The sequence below is a fragment of the Natator depressus genome, chromosome 4 (genome assembly GCF_965152275.1).
Source record: "Natator depressus isolate rNatDep1 chromosome 4, rNatDep2.hap1, whole genome shotgun sequence".
NCBI lineage: Eukaryota > Metazoa > Chordata > Testudines > Cheloniidae > Natator > Natator depressus.
Genome location: NC_134237.1, coordinates 102,093,374 through 102,120,353, shown reverse-complemented (window position 1 = coordinate 102,120,353; position 26,980 = coordinate 102,093,374). Strand labels below are relative to the sequence as shown.

At 41.1% G+C, this 26,980-nt stretch overlaps 1 protein-coding gene across 1 annotated transcript in view; it reads left to right on the top strand.

The window, feature by feature from the left end:
- PCDH7 (protocadherin 7) overlaps positions 1 to 26,980 on the top strand; it is a 603,373-nt gene that overhangs the window by 512,544 nt on the left and 63,849 nt on the right. The window lies entirely within an intron of this gene.

The following is a 26,980-nucleotide window of genomic DNA, read 5'->3' as shown; positions in this document are numbered from 1 at the left end:
TATTACTTAAGCCCAGTAACTTCACTTCCTAAAAGAGCTGGCACATTATTGAAAATATAATGCAGTAAAATTAGCAGCCACGCATGGTTTTAAAAACGCAAGGACCCTTGGGGCTGCCAAGGTTTTCATAAACGTATGGATTTTGTATGCTCTGACATGCAATCTGAGCAATTCCTTGAACTTTTGCTGCCTCAGTAAATCATTTATTGAAGCATCTTTGTTATAAAATTCCTTAAAACTTCATAAAATATATTTACCATGAAATACTATGCAACTATCAGCAGTCTTTAAACTCACATATTCTCTGATTTACAATGAAGTGTTGCATGGCTCCATAACAGCCAGCATTAAACTAAAAGAGTTAATAGGAGATCCCAGAATGTGAAAGGTTTAGAAACAGTTTACCAACATGATATATCATGTTCTCCAGTGCTGAACACCTCTTCCCTTTATTTTTATATCATGACTGATGACCCTCAAAGGGCTCAGAAGCTTGGTTTGGATAAGTACTCAAGTCTGAACATTTCACATTTGAACTATTTTAAATGTATTATAAAATATCTATTACTTTTCACTAGAAATTTAGAATAAAATCCTCATTTTTTAAAAAAAATATGCCCCTGCTGTTTTTTCTCAATGTAAAAACTAAGCTAGGAATTTTTTTTTATTTATTTACAGAAGTATTTCTGGTAGAAAATTCAGTTTCTGATTTTTCATCGAAAAATGAACAAAATTCAACCAGAATGAACATTTCTCTAAAAAAAATTCAGTTTGGCAAAAGCCATTTTTCATCCAAAAAAATTAATGAAAATATGTTGACCAGCTTTGCCCCAAACATCATCTTTCACAATTTTTCACTGGTGCCTTGGCATGTAGATAGCATTACTCTGGTATTCACAATATTCTCTAAACTTCTTTAGACTTAATATAGGGAATACTTGAAGAATACCATGTAAATGTTATTTAATTACAAAGGCCTTTCCAATGTTTTTAGGGACCACCATTGTAATCTCATACACTTTCAAAACATGTTTGGAAATATTGTGAGAAATCTCATGTGATTTCTGGCATTTCCTACTTCTTGCAAAGTGGGAAATAAGCTGGTCCTGCATTAGTGAAGCCATGGAAGTTTTATTATTGAATCCACCAGAGAAAGGTGGTACACAAGACTGTTCTCAGTGTTTTGCTATCTGGTTCCACCTGCAGGCTTGGTGGGGTTCCAAAATAAGACATCATAATGTAGGGGGCAAACTTTAACACACACATGCAAAAGAGAGTTTGGGAGTAGAATATTTTGCTTAAGGGAGTAAGCATCTCTGCAGTAGTACTTTGATCTACTCTTAGAGGTCTCATCACAGCACCACTAGGGTCCTACATTACTTTCACCAGCCTCGCAGGAGCATAGCAACTAGAAGGCAGAGATTACAGCAGCTGCATGAAGCTCTAAGAATATTCTGCCTGGAATAGTTTCTGATATGCACTTCAGTGGAAAAGTCTTTTCCCGCCTGTACTTTATCATTTAAATTTTTTTTTAGATATTTATTTTTTTCTTTCCCCTTCCTGGGAATAGAACTAGACACCAGAGTACATTATGGTTAGAGGATGTCCTGCTCTGGAGGAAGAGAAGAGCAGGATGCTGGCAAGCTAGTTTGAGTCTTCCCAGGGACAACAGGATGCTGGTATATGGGGGTTTCCCTTGCTGGGGAAAAGAGGAGATCAAGAGCAGGGTGTCATGGTGTAATAATAGGGCCTACAAATTTATTCTAATTGTGAGTTCACCATACATAAAAAGGTAGACAAAAAACCCCTAAATTAGTCCAAACAAAAAGGCCTGCTGATATAATATAAGAACTGTGTTAAAATCACGCTTGGTAAACCAAAAAAGTGTGGAACCAAAAATCAGTAAACCAAAATTGGTGTGTCAAAAACTAGGCCTAGTTGGTAAACAAAATAATGAGAAGATGGGCTATTCCACCCACCATTCCTTTTGTGGGGAAAATGAAAGACTTTGGGGGGAAAAAATTGGCTACTGGAGCAAGCTTCACCATGATGGCTGCCACCCTCACCACCTCCTGGGACCCTGGGAATTTGTCATCCTGATCCTGAGAATATCCTGAGAAGATTGGGCCAGAGAGAGGGACCCAGATGATGTCATTGCCTCTTATTAGCTCCAGATGAATCCCAACCACTACCGGGGATGAATGGGGTCAGACTTTAATAATAGCAGCAACAACTCCTACTCCTACCCATCTCAAATAACTTCTTTTCTCCAAAAGGACAGTTATTACCATCTTTAATACCATCTAAAAAACCTGTCAGTCAAAGGGGTTTTTCCTTCTAAAAACTCTCTCCAGATAAAGGGAAAAGGAACATGGGATATTAAAATGAAAGCCTTATTTAATACTTTACATTCTAATGCTTTAACTGTTTCTCCTTTTTTACGGTGTCTTTAATACACCATTATAAGTTTTAATTGTGTGTTTGCCATGGTACTCAGCAGGCTGAGATCTCTGTATACTAACCCCAAACCTTGGTTAATACTTTTTAATGTTGGACAAGGACTGGGTCATGTTATCTCCTTTGACCCATGTATTCCATCTAAATCAATACAACAGCAGTCAGAGGGACATGTGAGATGTGCAGAACTGGTTCAGTGATAGTGAGGCTACATAAATGGTAGGCACTGCTATGATCATAGCAGTAAGAGAGAGACTTATGGTACCACTCTCATAATAAAGGACCAATGAAGCTGTACCATTTTATAGCCACTGAGCCTCTGACCCACAGGTTTAATTTATCCAGTCTGGTTTGCTCATCCCTAAGGATGTGTTACTGCTAATTTGAATAAATTACAGTGGTAGACTTCATAGACCAGGGTAGTAACTGGTACAGAAGACTATTAAAAAGTCAAAGACTAGGGGACAGATCAAAATCTGATCAAGGCCAACGGGAGCTTTGTTATTGTCTTCAATGAGAGCAGCATCAGGTCCAAATTATCTTTAACAGCAGTGCAAAGAAAGTGGGGACAAAATAATTGAAAGCATTTACATAGGATTTCAGTGAAGAGGGATGAAATAAAATTATATTTAAACAAATTCTCACTTGCCCTTTACTGAAATTAAAATGTAATTTTTTGATTGATCACTCACCATTGTTTTTGAATCTTCCTTTTTGTTTTAAACATGTTACATTTGTATATTTTTGTACAACGGGATGTGTTCCATTATGCAATGGATTTTTGAAATTCTATCTGTCATACTATGTATTGTCTTCTCTTTTTGTTGTAAATGATAATTTTTTTCTCATTATATATTACTGCTTCATTCTTTTGTTTTATACATACACACATAATTGACTTTCAGTGAGGGAAAATACAAAATGAGTTTATGAAGTAAGCTGCCCCCCAATTCATTTGTACCTTTGGACAGAAGAAAAGGGCACTCGTGCTTACACAGAAGCAAGATGCTATACAGTTTGCCTATTGCCCGAGTTGTAGTAGGGAGTTGTAAGGATAATTGGTAACTTTTTTTTTAAATAACACCTAAATGACTTAGGAGCCTAAATCCCACTAAAAGTCAATGAGACTTAGGCTTCTAAGTTATTTAGGATTTTTTACCTAGTGTTCAAAATTCAGTTTTGGGATAGATAACAACCCACAATTCCAGAACTCAGTGGTTCAGTTGTTAGAGGTCAGAAGGTTTAGCATTCCTTGGGATAGAAAAGAAGGCAAGACTTGGTTGTTCTCTCTTACTGTGTTTCAGCCTAAATAGGGTCTGCTCCTGCAAAGAGCATAGTATAGTATCTGTGTAGTGCCCTGTTGAATTAGTTGGGTTTCCCCTCAGTTACTGAAGTCTACCTATACAGTACTTATTGAAGGATAAAGGCCTGAGACTTTGGGTCAGGTATTATATAATATTATGTGTATAAAATACATGACACTAAAGGTCCCAGATCCTGACGGAGGCCTTTGGTGCTCCAAATTAAAAATGCATACATAGAACAACTAATATAAAGATGATTCTTTGTTTTAGCTGCTCAATATAGAGAAGCCCCTGTAGTCTCTCTACCTCTCTAGCTCCTTCATGAATTAATCACAGCCTCCACTATCTAATCTCAGCACATAGCCTAGTTTAAATAATCATGGAAGGGATTTCTCACTACACCACAGTGGGACAGGACAAATACCTTCTTTGGATTTGATTCATACACAGACCCATTAGTGGTTCAAAAATGTGGGTAACAGGTGATATTTACAATATTTTAGTTCAAATACAAGATTTTGGGCTTGCTGAAGGAATCAATGCGTGAAATTCTAAGGTTTATGTTATATGATGGGGGAAGTCAAACTAGATGAGCACAATATTTCCTTCTGACCTTCAAATTTGTGAGAGATGTTGACCATGGCATGACATATCCAATCTTTTAAGTCTTGCGACTAGCATCTCAACATTCCAAAACAGAGAACCAGCCAGGCAGGTGTAATGAAAGTCTGATTATTGACTCTTGTGGCTACCATTTTGTCGGAAGTCCTCCATTTTTGTTCTTTTTAAAAATGTACACACTTCTATTTGTTTGTGTTAGAGAAGGGAAGGTCTAAGAAGTGTTCCTTGCACTTGAAGCAGCATGGGGTGAGGTTTGTGATGGTCTTTACTTCCTGGGAGGCTTTGTTCCATAGTCTTGGACTGGCCCTCAGGAAAGTGCTGTCTCCTGCACAGATTAACTTAACCTGTATGATGGTAAGTTCCATTTTGTCTGAGAAGTAGAGTAGTTGATCATAGTTTTCATCCAGGGTTTTAGGTGATAAATCAGTTTTGCTGGGTCCAGGCCATTGAGCACTTTGAATAGAATGATGGAGTTCTTGAACTTCATTCAATATTCTATTGGAAACCAGAGTACAGAATGAAGGACAGGTTTTATGTGTTTACAATAGACCATATTACTGAGAACATGTGTTGCAGCATTCTGCACTTGTTGGAGTTTCCTGGGAGCTGATGACTTAATGCCCAGATATATTGCATTGCTGTAGTCTGGAAGGGAGGTTACAATGACATGTATAAACCCAGGCCAGGTCATTGTTCACTAGGATGTGATAGTCTTCTAGCCAAATTGAGATGGTAGAAAGTGGCATAATCTACATAGCTTATTCATCCTGTATACATGTCAAGGAAGCAGACATGATGAACAATTAAGAACTGCATCACCATGGAACGGTAGCCATTTCTTGGATTTGATGGAGATGAAGGTAGCAGGGCAAGTAAGGGGAACAGGAGTTCCATCTGTAGCTCCAGCATTGTTTGAGAAATCCACAGTTCAGAAGCCTCCATGAACTCTGACAGTACTTGCATTTCCATTCACCTGTACCACTCAGTCATTTTTGGAGTTGACAAGATAATTGGATAGGCGCATTATACAAAGGATAGTGTGAGCAACATTAAAAGAAAAATCATCATTATTGTTATCAGCTATTACTTTTTTGGGGGGGGTTGTATCCCTAGTATGCTAAAAGCTTTATAAACAGGCATGAAACATAATTCTTACCCCAGGAAGTTTATAATCTAAATAGAAAATATACGAACAAAAAATGGGATGGCTTACCTGACTGAAAAATTAAATTGAATGCATACCTGGCTCTTTCCACATTGTTGTATTTTGTATTATACTTTAATAACAGTGTGGTGTCTGTTTGGTTTGGCTTTGATTTTTGATTCAGAGTCATCTGATTAGTTAATATTTTTTATGTGGAGGGAGTTTAAAGTCTGGGATTACTTGAACAATCATACTTCATCAAAAATAGTTCCTGTGAGTGCCAGGTATGTTGGAGTTAACATAACACATAGTTTAATGACTAATATATGTAGTGTGGAATGCTTTGCCTCAAGAGTATGTTACAGCAGCTCTCCAGAAGAAACCTTATGGCCACAAACTGATCTGTGATTTCCACCACTCCTGCTATCCTTAGGCTGCCTGACAAATGAAGAGAATTAGTCTTGGCTGCTGCTCAGCTCATTGAGGATGTTATGGCCAGAGAATCTTCTGAGAAATAAAGTGGATCTCACCGCCTTTTTTGGATGATCTTTGTATCAACCCATTGACTCAGTTTGTGGAGTCTTACAGAGATTATAATTCAAGTCTTGGAGCCATTCCAGGATCCAGTCCATGAAACTAGCTCTAGCCAGGCCTACATTTTTGTGGTGAGCCCCTTGCCTGAACTGAGGGACTTTCTAAGAGTAAATTGTGGAATGAAGGTGTCAGAATAAAGCCTTTGGAATCTATAGCAGACAAATCCAACCATTCTAAAACAAAGCAGGGAAATACAGTTGCCTGTGTTGCTGGGCCCTCATTTAAGATACCTCATTTCTGAGACACACCATGCTGCTGTGAAGGCTGCCACACTGAAGCTAGCAGAAGAAAAACCATGAACAGAAAAATCAAGAACTGCAGAGTGTAGAATAAAACGTGGGGGTGAGGCAGAGAATTTTATAAAAGTTAGAGTACACTGGCAGTTGCTACAATGATTCTCTGACTCTGGTGAATCACAATACCATGAAGAGGAAGCTTTCCCTGTATGTATCAGAGCCATCTGTGCTCCAAAAAGTTCATGGGTAGACTGGTGAAAACAAAATGTAATCAGATTTCCATGTCTTTCTCCTTCTATGATGCCTTTCCTGGGAGCTCTGTCCAGCTGTATACTGGCTGAGTGGCTGATCATGAATATATTGCTATTCTGGTCACAGGTGCAAAACTTTGTCCTCTATCAAGCAAATCCTGCCCCACTCCCTGTATAGCCATATATGGTCCTGGACTTATTCTATGATTACATGGATCTAGTGGACTATCTCATCCTAAAGGCATTATCAGGGTGAAGGCCACTGAAGTCCTCAGTCTGTAATAACAGCCATAGCATATCATTGCTGCCATTATAGTCATTGAGGATATGTCTACACTGCAATAAAAGACCTGTGATGCTAAGTCTCAGAGCCCAGTTCAGTTGAAATCAGGAAGCCCAAATCACACCTGGAGTTGCAGCTAGCAAGTGATGTTAAGAGTAACAGGAAGGGTTTCTTCAGGTATGTTAGCAACAAGAAGAAAGTCAAGGAAAGTGTGGGCCCCTTAATGAATGAGGGAAGCAACCTAGTGACAGAGGATGTGGAAAAAGCGAATGTACTCAATGCTTTTTTTGCCTCTGTCTTCACGAACAAGGTCAGCTCCCAGACTGCTGCACTGGGCAGCACAGCATCAGGAGGAGGTGGCCAGCCCTCTGTGGAGAAAGAAGTGGTTCAGGACTATTTAGAAAAGCTGGACGAGCACAAGTCCATGGGGCCGGATGGGTTGCATCTGAGAGTGCTAAAGGAGTTGGCGGATGTGATTGCAGAGCCATTGGCCATTATCTTTGAAAACTCATGGCGATCGGGGGAAGTCCCTGACGACTGGAAAAAGGCTAATGTAGAGCCCATCTTTTAAAAAGGGAAGAAGGAGGATCCTGGGAACTACAGGCCAGTCAGCCTCACCTCAGTCCCTGGAAAAACCATGGAGCATGTCCTCAAGGAATCAATTCTGAAGCACTTAGAGGAGAGGAAAGTGATCAGGAACAGTCAGCATGGATTCACCAAGGGCAAATCATGCCTGACTAATCTAATTGCTTTCTATGACGAGATAACTGGCTCTGGATGAGAGGAAAGCAGTGGATGTGTTGTTCCTTGACTTTAGCAAAACTTTTGACACTGTCTCCCACACTATTCTTGCCAGCAAGTTAAAGAAGTATGGGCTGGATGAATGGACTATAAGGTGGATAGAAAGTTGGCTAGATTGTCGGGATCAACGGATAGTGATCAATGGCTCCATGTCTAGTTGGCAGCCGGTATCAAGTGGAGTGCCCCAAGGGTCAGTCCTCGGGCCGTTTTTGTTCAATATCTTCATAAATATCTGGAAGATGGCGTGGATTGCACCCTCAGCAAGTTTGCAGATGACCCTAAACTGGGAGGAGAGGTAGATACGCTGGAGGGTAGGGATAGGATACAGAGGGCCCTAGACAAATTAGAGGATTGGGCCAAAAAGAAATCTGATGAGGTTCAACAAGGACAAGTGCAGAGTCCTGCACTTAGGACGGAAGAATCCTATGCACCGCTACAGACTAGGGACTGAATGGCTAGGCAGCAGTTCTGCAGAAAAGGACCTAGGGGTTACAGTGGACAAGAAGCTGGATATGAGTCAACAGTGTACCCTTGTTGCCAAGAAGACCAATGGCATTTTGGGATGTATATGTAGGGGCATTGCCAGCAGATCGAGGGACGTGATTGTTCCCCTCTATTCAACATTGGTGAGGCCTCATCTGGAGTACTGTGTCCAGTTTTGGGCCCCACACTACAAGAAGGATGTGGAAAAATTGGAAAGAGTCCAGCGGAGGGCAACAAAAATGATTAGGTGACTGGAACCCATGACTTATGAGGAGAGGCTGAGGGAACTGGGATTGTTTAGTCTGCAGAAGAGAAGAATGAGGGGGGATTTGATAGCTGCTTTCAACTACCTGAAAGGGGGTTCCAAAGAGGATGGATCTAGACTGTTCTCAGTGGTAGCTGATGACAGAACAAGGAGTAATGGTCTCAAGTTGCAGTGGGGGAGGTTTAGGTTGGATATTAGGAAAAACTGTTTCACTAGGAGGGTGGTGAAACACTGGAATGTGTTACCTAGGGAGGTGGTGGAATCTCCTTCCTTAGAAGTTTTTAAGGTCAGGCTTGACAAAGCCCTGGCTGGGATGATTTAGTTGGGGATTGGTCCTGCTTTGGGCAAGGGGTTAGACTAGATGACCTCCTGAGGTCCCTTCCAACCCTGATATTCTATGATTCTATGACTTGGGTTTGTGGGGTTCAGGCTGCGGTGCTAAAAATAGCAATGTAGACATAGGGTTTGGACTGGAGCCTAGGCTTTGAGACCTGGAGAGCAGGTTCAGTCTCATAGCCCAGGCTCCGGCCTGAACGTCTGCACTGATATTTTTAGCACTGCAGTCCAAGCCCCACAAGCACAAGTCAACTGACCTGAGCTCTGAGACTTGGTGCCCTTGTGTTTTTTTTTTTTTTTTTTTTTTTAAGTGTAGACAAATGGGATTCCTCACCTGATTCCCTTGCAGTTAACCTGTACTCAGGCTTGGTGAGGGGAACAGGATTTGTACCTCAGTATCTAAGAGCATTTAGTATGGCATGCTAAATTCCTTACATAGCAGTGCCATTGACTAAAGGGGAGATTTTCAAAGGCACCAAATCGGAGTTAAGTACCAACTCCCATTGTCCTTCAATCTTTGAAAAGCTCCCCTTGAGACTGTAAAGTGCTACTCTGTAGTTTAACTGTATTATTTTTTAAAACACTGCTGGGATATGTGAAACTCTTAATTTGTAATTTTCAAAGTATGTGCATTGTGTTTTATAATCCAGCTTTGTAACTAGAATCCATGAAATGTCAGCAATGCTGGTAATTCTTTAAAAAAAAAATGGATTCAAAAGGTCCCTACATATTCTTTAATTACTTTTGCAACAAAACATCGGTGCTCAAACACACCATCAGTGGCACATCACTTGTAAAGACCAGTAATCCGATGGAAACATGATGCTTCAAAAGAAACATCTCCATGTTCTCTGCAGTGGGATGCAGCAGCAGAAGGGTTCTTTGCTGAGTATCTGGTGATCAAGGCATAAAACTAGAGTTTTTTAGACCAGTGTGAAATAATTTGTGCACTGGAATTCATATCTCTGGAGACCAGCTCAATATTCTTTGGCTGCTAGTTGTTATTGATGGCCATTTTCTCTGTCAGGTTTGCTCTCAGAAACTGCCTTTAAAGAAAGATGTATTTGGTAAAGAGAGATGGGTTTGCAGTACACAGGGAAGTGAGATCTACTTTCTTGTTCTTTGTTTCTTTCCAAGCTCAGACTTTCTACTTTCCTAATTCACCTTGGCTTATAGAACTCATTGATGTTGGCTTTCAAACTGTGTTTTTGGTTTCGCTTGTGTAATGAAAAGTGCGCCAGAGGAATGAGTGTGCATTGTGTTTGTGGAATCAGATTTTATATTTTTTTTTAAAATTCTATTTGGCAATGCAAGTCATTGCTTTAGATTAAGAATGTGTTTGTTAGCAGCTATGTTTCTGAACATTGTGCTGTACAAAAATGACCTTTCTATCATAGAGTGGGACAGTCAACAAGTTTAAACTTAAAATTAATTGTAAAAGATGTTTACTCAAACATGGGCCAGATCTTCAGCTGGTGTAAAGTCCCACTGAAAGCCCGTGGAACTTTGACCATATCTGTACTGGGAACACTGGCAAAGCATTCTTAGCATGGCTGCACTTATATGGGCAAAGCTCCACTTTTTATTGTATAGTTTGTTCCACCTCTGCTCCAAGCAAAACAAGCTATATTTATAAAAATGCAGTTTCGCTGTTTCCACTGGGGCATTTCTGTCACAGCTATGTCCGTCAGGGATCACACCTCTGACCAACATAGCTATCCCAGCAGAAGTCTTTATTGTAGATGTGGCCTTAGGCTCCTAAGTCACTTAGGTGCAGATGCTCAGAAGTATTTAGGTGTTGAATTCCCATGGAAATCAATGGGAGTTGGGTGCCTAAATTTTTTTGAGGATCCAGGCCTTAGGCAGTTTTGAAAATATTACCCAAGAACTCACACAAGTTACTGCAGACTCATTAACTTGGGTCAGTTTGCCCTGTGGGCTCATGGGAAAGAACCTTCACAGATTCTTCATATATTTGGTCACTAGCCTCATTCAGCTGACCTATTCCCCACCTGCAGATCTGGGTCTTGTAAGATTGCAGGAAAGTGAGGAATAGGATTTGAAGCTTCCTCCCTGCACTTTCTTGTCACTCTTAGCTCAAAAATGTGGAGTTCAGACTTCCACTCATAGAAATTGAAAGGAACCTGGGATCCTAAGTTTCAGTTTCCTCTTCTGTAAATTGTGGATCATAATTCTTATGTAAAGGACATGGGATTTAGTGAATATTTGTAGATCACTTTAAATTCCTTGGATGGCAGGCAGTATACAAGTGCAAAGTATTATTTTATCACATTACTATCAAAAAATGTTATACTATTTAATATAGAAGTCACCATTAGCTTCCCTTTATACAATATGAAGAGAAATACTTTTTTTCCCCATCTCACTGGATAAAGGGGAAGGTTTGTTTTTCCCAACTGTTTTTTCAACTTAAACATTCCCCTGCACTGTGAACCCAAACTACGATGACAATATTCCATAGTGTAACAACCAGAAAGAGGTACTGCTGAAACCAGTAATCTAACCATAAGACAAAGTGAAACTGAGAATCCTGTGTTCTCTGTGTAGGATGAGAGAGATTCAGAAACTAAATAAACAGCATAAATGATGAAAAATTTATCAGACTTTAAAAATTCTTTCAATTGCAATCTGATATGATTATAACCTAGTCACAGTGAACACAAAGAACTTAATATGGTTTTGATTAGTATTTCTGCTCACTGTAATCTGCTTATGTCTCTATTCCTTTTGCTATATCTTTCTGTTACCTGCTTCATTTTTGTGCACTTTCCTCTTTCTGTTTACTCAAGGATTGCTGCCCCTTCTCACTCTGCATACTGTTATTTCTCAGTCTTAAAGCAGTTTGTGCTTTTCTTAGGGAGGACACTATCTAAAAATAAATTGTATTTTGACTCTGAAATGCTGACATGTATGTTGCGAATAGAGGTTATTATACGGTCAGACAATGCATCTTAGTTATTTGCTACCTTGGATCTAGGGTCTGTACACATGTTTCAGGGGTCTATATCTGACTGTCGGAACACAGATCAGAAAAGGAAGTTGTGTTTACAAGGTAAATTTTTAAAATAGCACCTCTCAGGGGTAAAAATGAATGAACAATACACCATTTAACAAAATAATAGAAGACAACGTAACTAAACGAAACTTAACAAAACTATATAGCTGGAATTTTCCCATCAAGCATTTCTGTCAAAATTTGATTTACTTTATTGAATACATACCTGGGAGGAGAACCCACAAAACAAGGGCACAGCAAATACTGTTTGCTCAGTCTTGGATTGAGTTCTTTGGGTTGGGGAAAGAATGGTAGATATTTTTGAATCTAATGGGGCATTTCTTGATCCTTTGTATTTAAGGAAGAGAAGATCATTGAAAACTGAATTGAAGTGGTGTTACTTTGGTATGAAGAGGGGGCTTAAAGGACTGAGCAGAGCTTTGGCAGCGAAACAGCAATTGGCGCTCTCTTCAAGAGAAACACAGATATACATTCTAGTTGGAGAGATTGATAGAGTTTTGAAAATGATGTGCTCCTGCACATCAAGAGTTATAGGTATCACTTTGCTTGTTCTGTCTCAAATCACTGTTCAAAACTGTACATAATTGTAATAAGTTACCTATGATACAGTACAGTGTCAACTCAGTCATTTCTTTCCCAACAAGATGCTAAGTCACTAGGGAGAGATGAGCATGACAGGCAGGGTGCGTTGGGGGTCTAGCTTGATATTCTCTAAGAAAAGAATCTGCTCTAACAAGGCCTTCCTCTTAGGCCCATGTTTTTAAAGGTATTTAGATATTGCTCCACTCAGTGTTGCAAGGCCTAAGGGCCAGAATTTTAAAGGTACTTAAGCATTGCTGTGCTCAGCATTGCAAATGGTAACAGATTTAGGATCCCAAATCTCATTATCAAAAGGAATTTAGGAGTCTGAACTCTATTGACTATTGATGGATTTAGGCTCCTAAATCCCTTTTGAAAATGAGATTTTGGCTCCTAAGTCAGTTAGGTATTGCAATAATGAGCAGAGCCAGACCTAAATACCTTTAAAAAAACTGGTACAGATGCATATAAACTGAGTAAAAAGATTGAGTGGTTTGTTGTTTTTTTTTTAATTCAATCCAAAAATCTTCTTGACTTCTTGGAAGCTATGTCAGTACCGCTGATCAGAAGCTGGTGCATCTGTCAGAAAAATTGGTTAGAAGTCCCTTCTTGTTTGTGAGACAGCCGCCAGAATCCTGAAAATTAATTGCACTGATGTGGAAAAGCTTCTTATACACATTCTAGAATGTGTATAAACAACTTTTCATTTGTGAGATGGTATGAATGAACTAATTTTCCATCTTTCAGAATTGAAGGAAAGAAGTACCATATGTCATTAAGTAGTCAAGTAGTTAGATGTCTTTTCCTTTACACACTATTGGTTCTTTTTGTCGCATCATTAGCTCAGTTTATTTTGTTTGCACACTTTTCTATCTATTTTCCTTCACTCATTTCTCTTCAGGCTATATACAAACTCTAAATCTGAAAGTTCTATTTCCAGATGTCCCAAGCACAGTACCGGAAGAATGGAAGGTGAAATCAAGTGCTGACTTGCCAGTGTGTTAATGACAGACTAGTTTCAGCAATATTCTAAGGCGATTTGACAGACTGAGCAGAGCAGCTTGTCATTAACAAATTTCTACACACCTGTTGTGATTATTCTTTTCCATCTGCAAAGAACAGCACTATGATTTCAGTCTGAACTACCTTTATTTTATATCAAGAGCACCACAAAATACGAATGAACAAAGTAGAGCCTCCATGAGAGAGCACAGTTTGTGTGTCTCCTCTTCTCTAAGGCTGTATCTAAATGGCAGCTGCCACAGAAATAGGGAGGGAGAGTTTCTCTCCATTAAAAAGGTGCAGTTCACTGAAAACAAGTCATATAACATACATCCTGCACACACCACACCTGGGTTTTCAAACTGTCTTGATTCTGTGAGCATGTAACTAGATCTTAGTATCTGTTCTTTGAAAGGAGTGTGCTTTTGTGGTGGGGAAGGATATTAGCAAGATGATGATGATTTAATTGATACAAAGATAAAAGAACAATTTCAATGAGCTAAAGAAATGCCTTGCAAATATATGTGCAACTTTGTTTTGGAAATTAATAATGTCCCATTGTTTCTACTTAAAAAAAGAAAATAATTAGATTAGTTCTCTCTCATCTAGGTTCACAAGCACAAACTATTGGCTTCAGTGATTTAACAGGGCCTTGTTCATTCACATTTCACCGATCTGCATACCCTGTCATTCCCACCTACAAATAAAGGTCATTTCTCCAAACTTCTTAGCCAAAATTTACAGGACCATAATGTAGGCAAGTTTAATATTATCAATACTATTTCATTTTACAAACCACCCTAGAGAATATAAATATCCCACCAAATAAATAAAACTACTTATAAAGTAAATGTACAGGACATGTTGTGATCAATTATCCCTGCTATTTTTATTGTTCATTTTCTTTGGCTTCAATCAGACTCCAGTGCAAGTCCATAGGAGTTTTACCATTTATTTCAATTTGAGTTCAATTGAGTCCTCACCCTCTATGCACAAACATCCACCATTTGCAATGGGTTTACAAGTCATTAGTGTGAATTAATAAGGTTCTGTAGTATTGCAACAGAAGTAATGAATTTATGCCTTGGAGTATGCAGTTTATTGAGTAACCTTTCCCATCCTTTCTGTATCTCACATACTAACCAGTGTTTTTCTTTCTGTATTTTCTTTATTTTATCATTTGAATAACCTTGATATATACATAGAAATCATTATAATTGTGACTGACCACCTTAATGTAATTAGACATTGAGTTTTAATCAATTATATTAGGCTTGGCCTATTCTTTTTCCCTGGAAAAAGAACCAAACACTCTTATGTAAACTACTGTGCAAGATATATTTCCACCACTTGCCACATGAACAACAAAAACAATGACTATTGTTGCTCAACCTAAACATAATTTGGTGTCTTATATTTACTATACTAAACAATGTGGAATTCGTCAAAGGAGGGTGTAATTTGACCAGGACACTGAGGGATACTGGATCATGATTCAAAGGTTTCAGAGTAGCAGCCATGTTGAAGTGAGCTGTAGCTCACGAAAGCTTATGCTCAAATAAATTTGTTAGTCTCTAAGGTCCCACAAGTACTCCTTTTCTTTTTCAGGATCATCATTCATTTTCTAGTCCTCAGAGTACAGCAGGTCAACGAGCTATGCCTCTGTCTGCTGCTTATTTTTCCCCATCTGTTTTTGCTATTCCTTTCCCCAAAAGACTAAAAGACTTTTCTCTGTGCTTTCCCCTTCTAGAAACTTGCTTTCATTGCTTTGGGCACTTTACTGGCAATTCTCTACTGTCAAAGATTCTACAGACACTGACAATATGGTGGCAGAGTCATGGAAACTGAACCTGTATCTTCCCCTGTGTGGTCCCTTAAGGTTTCAGGCCCCCAGCCATTACCTCTGGTGGTTAGACACCTGCATCTCTCTCCCTACTAACTAGGGGTTTTAAGATTGCATAGCCCCTTGCCCTACACTCTGATATCCCCAGCAAGCCAATCTGCCTAAAGGCCAGTATCTGAGCTTTTCTTTTTCGGTGTGGGCTATGAACAGTGTATTGTCAGAAGTTACAATTTACCACACAGCTCTTTGTACACAAGAATGTTTATTCTTAAGGTAAAAGTATTATACAGAAAACAATTTAAAAAAATTAAAAAGATTTACACGCACTAAACATAGTCACCCATCAGCCTTATGGGACCCTAGTAGGCCAAAGTCTTTCCAAACCTTCCACAATGGTTAGGGACCCTGTAGCGGGGTCGTATTGGAAAACCTGGGAGGTGGGCGGGCACAAGCCCGCCCACTGCTAAAGGCCCCTCCCCCAGCCTAGCGGGAGGGACTACTGGACCCAGGGACCAACTGATTGCAGGGGACAATGAATGAAAAACAGGGGTCAGAGTGAAGGTCATAGGTTCAAAACGAGGATACGGGATGGGGACACCGAGCAGAGAACCCCGGACAGCGCCCACTGCTCCTCCAAGCTGTCAAGAGAGCCAGCGAACACTGCCCAGTGGAACTCTGCCCGGATGCGTGAAACTAGAGAGGAACAGAAATAGGTCCCAGAGCTGCAGAGCACCCCCTCGTCCAACATCCTCCTCCTGGTGTTTTAAATGGAAACTTTGGCCAGGGCCAGGAGGAGGTTGACAAGGAGGTCTTGCGACTTCGTGGAGCCATGGATAGGGTGTGCAAAGAGGAACAGGTGCAGGGAGAAGTGCAGCCAGAACCTCAACAAGAGGTTCTGGAGGAGCCAGAATAGGGGCTGCAACCTGGCGAATTCAAGATAGGCGTGTGCCAGGTTCTCCGTCATGCCACAAAAGGGGCAGGCCTCGGGTATAGGGGTGAACCGCACCAGGTGCATGCCTGTGCTTATGGCTCCGTGAAGGAGCCGCCAACCAATGTCCCCGGTTGGCCGTGGGACCAAGGTGGAATAAAGGCTTGCCCACTGGGGCTCCTCACCCTCTTTAGGTAGAAGATAGTCCCACCATTTGGTGTTGAGGCGGGACGCGAGAGTGAGGAAGTGCAGTGTTTGGAGCACGAGCGTGTACAGATGGTTTCTGGGCATGATTTGAAACCGGATCAGCTGCAGGGTGTGCAGCCGGCTCAGTGTGTGGGAGCGGGGAGGACGTGAGGGGCTCGCGGAACAGGGGCCGAAGAAAAATGTCCGGAGGACCAGCGTTGAGAGGTAGGTAGGGAGCGCCCTCTCGCAGGGCTCGCCGCAGGAAAACGAGAGAATCAGGTGACAAGGCAGCCTCCACCTCCTGGAGTACGCGCCTAGGGGTCGGAAGGGTGGAAAGCCCCATGCGTCGACTGAGCACGCGGGGTGCCACCCAGTTCCCCCCTGTCGTAGTCCAGGAGGTCTCCGACTCTGGTGGTTTCTGCCAGGACCAACCTCCGATGCACCGAGGGAGACTCCGCCACCTGCACGCATAGATTGAGGTTGTGTAGCAGGGGCTCTACAAGGAGGTCCGCCCCCTCAGTGGCCACAAAGGACCTGGTCACCAAAAAAAGCTTCCAGGTCCGGAGGAGGTCCTCATAGAAGACTGGCAGCTCAGAGAGGTCTTGCGGAAGACCTCTCGGATGGAGAAAAAAGAGCTGCCAGTCCTATCGGAACTCTCAGAGGCGGCGGAGGAAGGCGTGCACCAACGTGCTCCACACCGGACTACCTGCACCGTAAAGGAGCCTCTGCAGGGCCTGGAGGCAGAAGACATGGACCTGGCTGTGCAGGCAAACCAGGCCTTGTCCTCCCTCCTCCAGGGAAAGACTCAGGACCCCTGCAGAGACCCAGTGCAGCCCTGGCCAGAAGAACTCCAGAGACATCTTCTGGAACCTGGCCAGGATCCTCGGGGCCGGGCTGAGGGTGTTGAGCATGGACAGGACTAGCTGGTTCAACACCAGTGCCCTCCCTTGCAGGGAGAGACACCGGAACTGTCCTGTCCATCTCCGCAGCCGTTCACCCATCCTAGCCTCCAAATCCTGCCAGTTCTCCGGCAGAGAAGGACGCATGGTGGATAGATAAACGCCAAGATAGAGCAGCAGACCCGCTCTCCACAGGATGGCTTGAAGTGCGGGTGGGAGGGAGCTTGCCTGCCACCCGTCCCCAACCACCAGGCCAGAGCTGTTGACCTGGGGGGAGAAAGCCACCGAGTAAATGGCCTGGCAGGCCTCCACCCGCACAAAGTTGTCCGGGTCCTGGACCAGGAGGAGCACGTAGTTGGCGTACGCCGACAGGACCAGCCACAGCTCCGGCTCCCAAAGCACCAACCCCGTGAACCTCCTGTGCCGCGCTTCCCCTAGACGAGCACCCAGCCCTCTGAGGTGGAAGTGGAGGGCCGGTCAGCAGGGGCAGGGCCAGGGGGCAAGGGCGATCATTCCAGGGCTCGGGGCGGCAAGGGTGGGACACCTTAATCCTTCCCCACACACACACTCACTGTTTTTAGTTCCTGGAGGAGCTGAAAGTAACATCTCTCAGTGGAACTGCATAGAATCCCTCACCCACAGTGACTCAAACTTAATGCAATATGGTCCACAAAAACATAGCATGCAATTGCAAAATCTGTCATACTTGCCATTAGATTTAACATAGACCCAGCTACAGCAAAATAGCAAGAGTAACTCTTTTCTACTCCCCTTTGGGAGACTATTAGGTCTTTTCTTGGTCTTGCAGCCCACAAGAAACCAGTGGAATTGGGTGAGGAGTGTCCCTGCCTGACAGCACCACTAAAGTGAGAAGATGGAAGAGCAGCTATCTAGCACCTCATGAAGTCACTTGCCTGTTCTGAATGATGTCATTGGGGGATTGGTGGGCTGGGACAGGCTTCATGAAAGCGACCTTCCCTTAGAGGTTTGAATTTATGAATTCAAATCTCTAAATGTACATTAAGGAGTTAGCTCAGAGCCAACTCCTTGCAATCAGAACTGTAGAGTTTATTAATTACACTGAATCCATCAGTGTCTGAACAGTTCTGCTCCCTTCTTATACCACAAGCCTTTCAGCACCTCTTCTGAACACAGGAAAATATCAATGGAATGTGTTTATAAAATTGCAGTTCAGTTCACAACTGCATGCAGAGGGCAGGTTGGAATCAACCAGGGCATCCAGTAATGGATGGTTATTTCAGGCATGAGGCTGAGTCTCCAGACTGTTCGCAGAGTCACTCCACACCATATGAATCATAGATTCATAGATTTTAAGGTCAGAAGGGACCATTATGATCATCTAGTCTGACCTCCTGTACAACGCAGGCCACAGAATCTCACCCACCCACTCCTGTAACAAACCCCTAACTTATGTCTGAGCTATTGAAGTCCTCAAATTGTGGTTTAAAGACTTCAAGGTGCAGAGCATCCTCCAGCAAGTGACCCATGCCCCACGCTGCCGAGGAAGGCGAAAAACCCCCAGGGCCTCTGCCAATCTGTCCTGGAGGAAAATTCCTTCCCGACCCCAAATATGGCAGTCAGCTAAACCCTGAGCATGTGGGCAAGACTCACCAGCCAGACACCCAGGAAAGAATTCTCTGTAGTAACTCACATCCCACCCCATCTAACATCCCATCACAGGCCATTGGGCATATCTATCTCTAATAGTCGAAGATCAATTAATTGCCAAAATTAGGCTATCCCATCATATCATCTCCTCCATATACTTATCAAGCTCAGTCTTGAAGCCAGATATGTCTTTTGCTCCCACTGCTTCCCTTGGAAGGCTGTTCCAGAACTTCACTCCTCTGATGTTTAGAAACCTTCATCTAATTTCAAGTTTAAACTTCCCGATGGCCAGTTTATATCCATTTGTTCTTGTGTCCACATTGATACTGAGCTTAAATAATTCTTCTCCCTCCGTGGTATTTATCCCTCTGATATATTTATATATCTATCTATATATATATTTATAGATAGCAATCATATCTCCTCTCAGCCTTCTTTTGGTTAGGCTAAACAAGCCAAACTGTTTGAGTCTCCTTTCATAATACAGGTTTTCCATTCCTTGGATCATCCTAGTAGCCCTTCTCTGTACCAGTTCCAGTTTGAATTCATCCTTCTTAAACATGGGAAACCAGAACTGCACACAATATTCCAGATGAGGTCTCACCAGTGCCTTATGTAACAGTAATAACATCTCCTTATCTCTACTGGAAATACCTCGCCTGATGCATCCCAAGACCGCATTAGCTTTTTTCACAGCCATATCACATTTGCGGCTCATAGTCATCCTGTGATCAACCAACACTCTGAGGTCCTTCTCCTCCTCTGTTACTTCCCAGTGATGCATCCCAAGCTTATAACTAAAATTCTTGTTATTAATCTCTAAATGCATGACCTTGGACTTCTCACTATTAAATTTCATCCTATTACTATTACTCCAGTTTACAAGGTCATCCAGATCTTCCTGTATGATATCCCATCCTTCTCTGTATTGGCAATACCTCCCAGCTTTGTGTCATCTGCAAACTTTATTAACACATTCCCGCTTTTTGTGCCAAGGTCAGTAATAAAAAGATTAAATAAGACTGGTCCCCAAACCAATCCTTGAGGAACTCCACTAGTAACCTCCTTCCAGCCTGACAGTTCGCCTTTCATTGTGACCCACTGTAGTCTCCCCTTTAACCAGTTCCTTATCCACCTTTCAATTTTCATATTGATCCCCATCTTTTCCAATTTAGCTAATAATTCTCAATGTGGAACTGTATCAAATGCCTTATTGAAATTGAGGTAAATTAGATCCACTGTGCTCCCTTTGTCTAAAAAATCTGTTACCTTCTCAAAGAAGGAGATCAGGTTGGTTTGACACGATCTACCTTTTGTAAAGCCATGTTGTATTTTGTCCCAATTACCATTGACCTCAATGTCCTTAACTACTTTCTCCTTCAAATTTTTTTCCAAGACCTTGCATACTACAGATGTCAAACTAACAGGCCTGTAGTTACCCGGATCACTTTTTTTACCTTTCTTAAAAAAAGGAACTGTGTTAGCAATTCTCCAGTCATATGGTACAACCCCTGAGTTTACAGACTGATTAAAAAATCTTGCTAACAGGCTTGCAATTTCATGTGCCAGTTCCTTTAATATTCTTAGATGAAGATTATCCGGGCCCCCCAATTTAGTCCCATTAAGCTATTCAACTTTGGCTTCTACCTTGGATGTGGTAATATATACCTCCATATCCTCATTCCCATTGGTCGTCCTACCATTATCCCTAAGATCCTCATTATTTTCATTAAAGACTGAGGAAAAGTATTTGTTTAGACATTGGGCCATGCCTAGATTATCCTTAACCTCCACTCCATCCTCAGTGTTTAGCGGTCCCACTTCTTCTTTCTTGTTTTCTTCTTATTTATATAGCTATAGAACCTTTTACTATTGCTTTTAATTCCCTTTGCAATGTCCAACTCTACATAGCTTTTGGCCTTTCTCACTTTATCCCTACATGTTCTGACCTCAGTAAGGTAGCTTTCCTTGCGCATCCCTCCCATCTTCCACTCCTTGTAGGCTTTCTGCTTTTTCTTAATCACCTCTCTGAGATGCTTGCTCATCCAGCTTGATCTACAACTCCTGCCTATGACTTTTCCCCCCCTTTCTTGGGATGCAGGCTTCTGATAGTTTCTGCAACTTTGACTTGAAGTAATTCCAGGCCTCCTCCACCTTTAGATCCACAAGTTTTTCAGTCCAATCCACTTCCCTAACTAATTTCCTTAATTTTTTTAAGTTAACCTTTTTGAAATCAAAAACCCTAGTCACAGATCTATTTTTGTTTATCCTTCCATTTAGTTTGAACTGAATTAGCTCATGAACCAAGGTTGTCCCCTACAACCATTTCTTCTATGAGGTCCTCACTGCTCACCAAAACCAAATCGAAAATGCCATCCCCTCTTGTTGGTTCAGCAACTATTTGGTGAAGGAATCCATCAGCTATCATATCCAGGAAAACCTGAGCCCTTTTATTATTACTAGCACTTGTCCTCCAGTCTATATCTGGGAAGTTAAAGTCTCCCATGATCACACAATTCCAATTAGTATTTACTTCATTAAAAACATTAAAGAGGTCTCTATCTATATCCAAATCGGATCCCAGCAGTCTATAGCACACCCCAAGAACTATCCCAGGGGAGGCTCTAGTAGCTTTCTTCTCCAATGTGATTTTTGCCCTGACAGACTCTGTCTTATCCATTCCATCACTTCTTATTTCTTTACAGTCTACCTCATCATTGATACACAATGCTACTCCACCACCTTTGCCTTTATTTCTGTCTTTCCTAAACAGCATAAGACCTGCAGCCTGGGAAGTTGCCAGGCTGGAGCTCCCTAGCTCCTCTTGCCTTTCCCCAGCACTACTCTACCTCAGGAACCCTTCTTTCCCAGGCAGCCAGGTCTTTCTCTCTCCAGAGCTAGAGAGAGACTGCTCCAGCTCCTGGCCCCAAGCCTCCTACAACTTCCCCAATCAGCCTAGCTTGGCTGCTTTTAACCCCTGTTCTCCAGGAGTGGGGCAGCCACCCTACTACACTAACAGAATACACTATAAAATTGAATCCTAACATAAAAGGGAATGTCAGAAATTTCAAGATACTCATGCTTGAAAATTATTTCCTTTTCATTCATTGATGTGGAAAATAAACTTGGCAAGGACATTCTAATTCCAGTTTTAATCCCCATTTATTCCATCATAAGTACACACAGCCCTTTTGTCAGATGTCAATAGCAGTAAGAAGGGTCAGCATTGGTGATATTTAGGGAAACCTCTTAATTCAAATAAAATGCTGGGTTTGAGGCCCATCTAACATTTATCCACTGCCAGGTTTTAGGAATTAAAAAATTAAACACTGTGAGATACCTTTATAAGTATTTTTTCCCTACTCACAAAGCACTTGGGTGTACTTGGCAATACAAAACACAAATGCCTTTTATTTGGGAAACAAGATGAATAGCTATTTACATAGTAAAATAAAAATAGCAGAACCAGGAAGTGGGTATGGCCATCTCCATAGTCTCATTTGCTATTTATTGCCCATTTATTAGGGTCCTAGAAATCTTTTATTTACAACACTGTCCTCACCCACTTCTAGAATCATAGAAATGTAGTATTGGAAGGGACCTTCTACTCTAGTCTCCTGAGGCAGGACTAAGTGTTATCTAGAGTCTAGACCATCCTTGACTGGTGTTTGTCTAACCTGTTCTTAAACACCTTCAGTGATGGAGATTCCATAACCTCCCTAGGTAACTTGTTCCAGTGCTTAATTATCTGATTCATGAACCCAATTATATTCAGTGATGACCAATTGTCCTCAGGAGGTGGCTTTGTTCAGCCTATCTTTTCTAGCCCAGTGAAATCCACACCACTAGATTATGTTGCAACGTGATGCTGCCAGGTCAGATCCTAATTAAGCCTTGGTTTGATTAAATCAGCTCTACAAAGTCTGATAGTGCCAGGTTTAGAGTTACAAAGTCATCTCCCTAGCTCTGCTACAGTATGGTCATGATTTTCTAAAGTCAGCAGCATCAGAATCCATAACGATGAAAGGAAACCTACAGCAAGATCTTCATATAGAGTACTGCTTCTCTCATTTATTTTGGGCTCACTATCAAATCCAAACCCACCACTCATCAGCAAAGCTTTCTCTAAGGTATATCTTTCCTAGTTTATAATTTCATACATGTTGTTCCATGAACAGTTTGATATCCTTCCTAAAAACAAAATAAGCTATGAAAACAAACAACCTCCCCCTCCAAATACTGCATGGAACTGCTGGAAGGTAAAATCACAATGTATGCAAATTAAACCTCACAGTTAGCATGCTTTCTCCTTTTTCATATCTTGCATTTGAATGCAGTGAAAAATTAAAATGAAATACCGGTTAGTTACTTTCACATGTGCACAAAGAAATAGGAAGACTGCATGCGGCAACTGCTAGAAAATGTGGCAAATTATTGCTTGGCATGTCTAGTGTCGGAAACTGTATCTTTAAGTTGTTTATCTTCCCAGACAAGAAGTCAAGGGGAGAGGTGCTGCAGAAGCCTTGGTTCTTTTATGCAAAGGCAACTGGGGAACTTCATCACTGAATATAGAAGATTCCTTACAAGGACTTTGGGCCTGAGTGATTACTGAACACTACAGCATGGAGGGAAAATAATTTCATTACATGAGAAACTCACTGACCAATAGAACATAAATAGACTCATGCCCCTGGGGACAGCTACAGCTTGTAGAAAGTCCTGTTTTGACAAGGCATCTGTATTAGATTTAAAAAGAGTTACTGCAATCTATCCCATTACACAACAGGTCCAGAAGAAAATACACTGAAAGGGCTACATTGCTAATTAGTTCTGTTAGATACTGTGGATGCTGATATATAAGCTCTTTCATGGTATTTGCCTTTTATATGTGTGTGGAAAATGGCTTCCAGAAATATTTTCAGAGTGAATAATAGCTTTTAAAGTAGATAAAAACTGTCCAAGAGGGTACAACTACAATCAGGGACATAAGTGGACCATTCAACAGGACACAGATAATCATTAGACAATCATTCCCTGAAGCAATGTACAGTAAACAGTGTATAAGATTCATGGCTTGAACACAGCAAGGATTCACTTTTGTTCTATGAGACAGGTTGCCAAGAAGTCTGCCACCACCAAAAAGGGTTATTTAGCATTGAAGTCATCCATAAACTCCATAATAGCTCTCTCACAGAGCTGAAAGATACTGCAAACCTTCCAACTGAATATAATGATGATGAACCCATTGACAGGATGACATTCACTCCAGCAGCAAGCAATAATAGATGGATAGATGAGTCAGACAGATTTCTTCAGCTGACAACAGGCAAAATATGAAGTTGTAATCACTGTTTTGGAACAGACTCCCTAATTTGACACAGATGCAGAGAGGTTTCCATGCTGCTTTCCATGGGACTTTGTTGTCACATTGGCATCTCTGTGTGTAAAACATGCTGTCATGCTCAAAACCTCTATTGCTAACTGTTGACAGGACTTCACTTATTTGCAAGTCATTTTTGAACAGGAGAGACAATGCAGAAACCACATTTTCAGTTCCATCTTGAAGTGAAGTGTCAAATTCAATGAGCATTGAGCAGTCAGTTTTGGGAGCCTGAAGAAGACAAACCAATCAGAAGAAACAGCAGTCCTTCTGATCCTGACTAATAGAGAGAGAATATTTGCCCACGTGCTATTTAGTTTTCTTAGACATTATTACAACTCAATATCAGGGACAAAGACTGACATTCCTTATATAATTAAAGAATAGTTATAGTCCAGATATATTGGAATTGGAAAAGGTTCAGAAAAGGGCAACAAAAATGATTAGGGGTATGGAATGGCTTCTGTATGAGGAGAGATTAATAAGACTGGGACTTTTCAGCTTGGAAAAGAGATGGCTAAGGGGAGATGATATGATTGAGGTCTATAAAATCATGACTGGTATAGAGAAAGTAGATAAGGACGTGTTGTTTGCTACTTCTCATACCACAAGAACTAGGGGTCACCAAATGAAATTAATAGGCAGCAGGTTTAAAACAAACAAAAGGAAGTATTTCTTCATACAATGCATAGTCAACCTGTGGAACTCCTTGCCGGAGAATGTTGTGAAAGCCAAGACCATAACAGGGTACAAAAAAGAACTAGATACATTCATGGAGGATAGGTCTATCAATGGCTATTAGCAAGGATGGGCAGGAATGGTGTCCCTAGCCTCTCTTTGCCAGAAGCTGGGAATGAGTGACAGAGGATGGATCACTTGATGATTATCTCTTCTGTTCATTCCCTCTGGGGCACCTGGCACTGGCCATAGTCAGAATACAGGATATTGGACTAGACGGACCTTTGGTCTGACACAGTAGGGCCATTCTTATGTCAGAAATGTGTCTATAAAACAAGTCCCTTGTTACTACACATAAAAGTTTCCCTAAGGAATGTAGCTTCTGAGTCATATCTGCTTTACTAAGGAGGAAAAAAGTTTCATTACTGCCACCATGGCAGAGCCAATATGCAGTAGGTGTAGAAAAGCACAGTAGCTGCACAGTAGCTATATCCCGTTCATCCTTATCTCTTGACAACTGTAATAGTCAGCAGTTCTTCTTTCAGAATCTTAATACAGTACCTGCTGATTTTTAGGTGTTGGGATCGAGGCTGATGATCAGGACTTGGATACCAAGGAAAAATATGATTTTTAAAAAAACCCAAACAGAGCAATAAGAGTAGAGGTTGAGTATTATAAACTAAATTCTGTAAATATTCTTCATAGTTTTAAATGAATTCATTTTGACAATGTTTGTATCTCTTTAATGTTCACTTTCGCCAAACATGCTTGCAAATGAGGTTAGGGGCAGCAATATTCACTGAAGCAGTGAATTTTAAATGAAGGTTGCAGGGTAGTCATGGAAGGCAAATTCTGAATTTGTGATCACTGTAAACACACCACAAACCTCATTCTAAGATCCTTAGTGAGTCAGAAACAAACACACACCGTGACACTCGTGTGTTCAGTCAGAGCTTGAATTTTGAATACTAAATACTCAGAATAGCTCATAAAGCATTGTTCTTTTCAGAAATGAAGGCTCCAGGCCTGCAATTGTATCGGCAGAGTGTAGAAACCCATTGAAATAAATAGGGCTATGTGAGTACACAAGAGTCTGCCTGTGTGCTCTTGTTCTTGTCTGCACTCAGACACTAAGCAGTCCTAGGACTGGCTAGTACTTGGGACTAGAGATACCTGAGAATCTTAGGCGACATGGGAGTCTACACTTATGTGTTCAGAGGCAGGATTGGGACCTAACTGCTGAATTGTTTAGAATGATGAATACATATTAAAAACATCTGTTTGCTGAGGAGTTGTTACCAGAAAAAGAATGAAATTAATCAAATATATAATTATGTATAAATTATTCACTCAGTTGTAGATATGATGGATTTTCTGATATTATTGAGATATTCAAAAATAAAATAAAATGAAATAAAATGTTGTTTTTACTTGTTACAAATGAATCTGATATGAACAGCATTAATTCAGAATAAATGTAAGTATCTCTTCCGCATATTAAGGTAAAGTGACTTTGGAGTATTTTCAATGGTACGGTAGAGACTGACACATTATAAGTGAACTGCTGATATGGAGATGCAAGGGCCAGGGACAATCTGTCTCTACAGCATGAAGAGGTACATTTTTCTACCTGACCTCTAATTAAAATTATACAAAACTGTGTAGTACATTTTTGCACTTGCACTTTTCAGGTGCAAATACCTGCTACTGATTCCTAATACTCCATGCACATATTAAGGAATCTATCATTTGGTTCCAATAGGTCAGGTATAAATGGCATAACAGTTGTGTGTACACAGGTGATGGATTGTTTAAATGGTTAGATGGTGTACTGGAGACACAAATAGGTGCACACCCAATTTGACAAATGTACAAGGCCAAGAACTGAAGCTCCCGCCCTAAATATCCACAAAAAGGACTGTGGAAAATAAGTGGGATTGCAATTAAGGAAAATATGTTGAAAAAATGTGGTCACAAGGGTGAAAAAAGCAACTTCTTGGAATCTTGCTGAAGAAAATGAGAGAGTAGTTATTCGGAGAGAAAG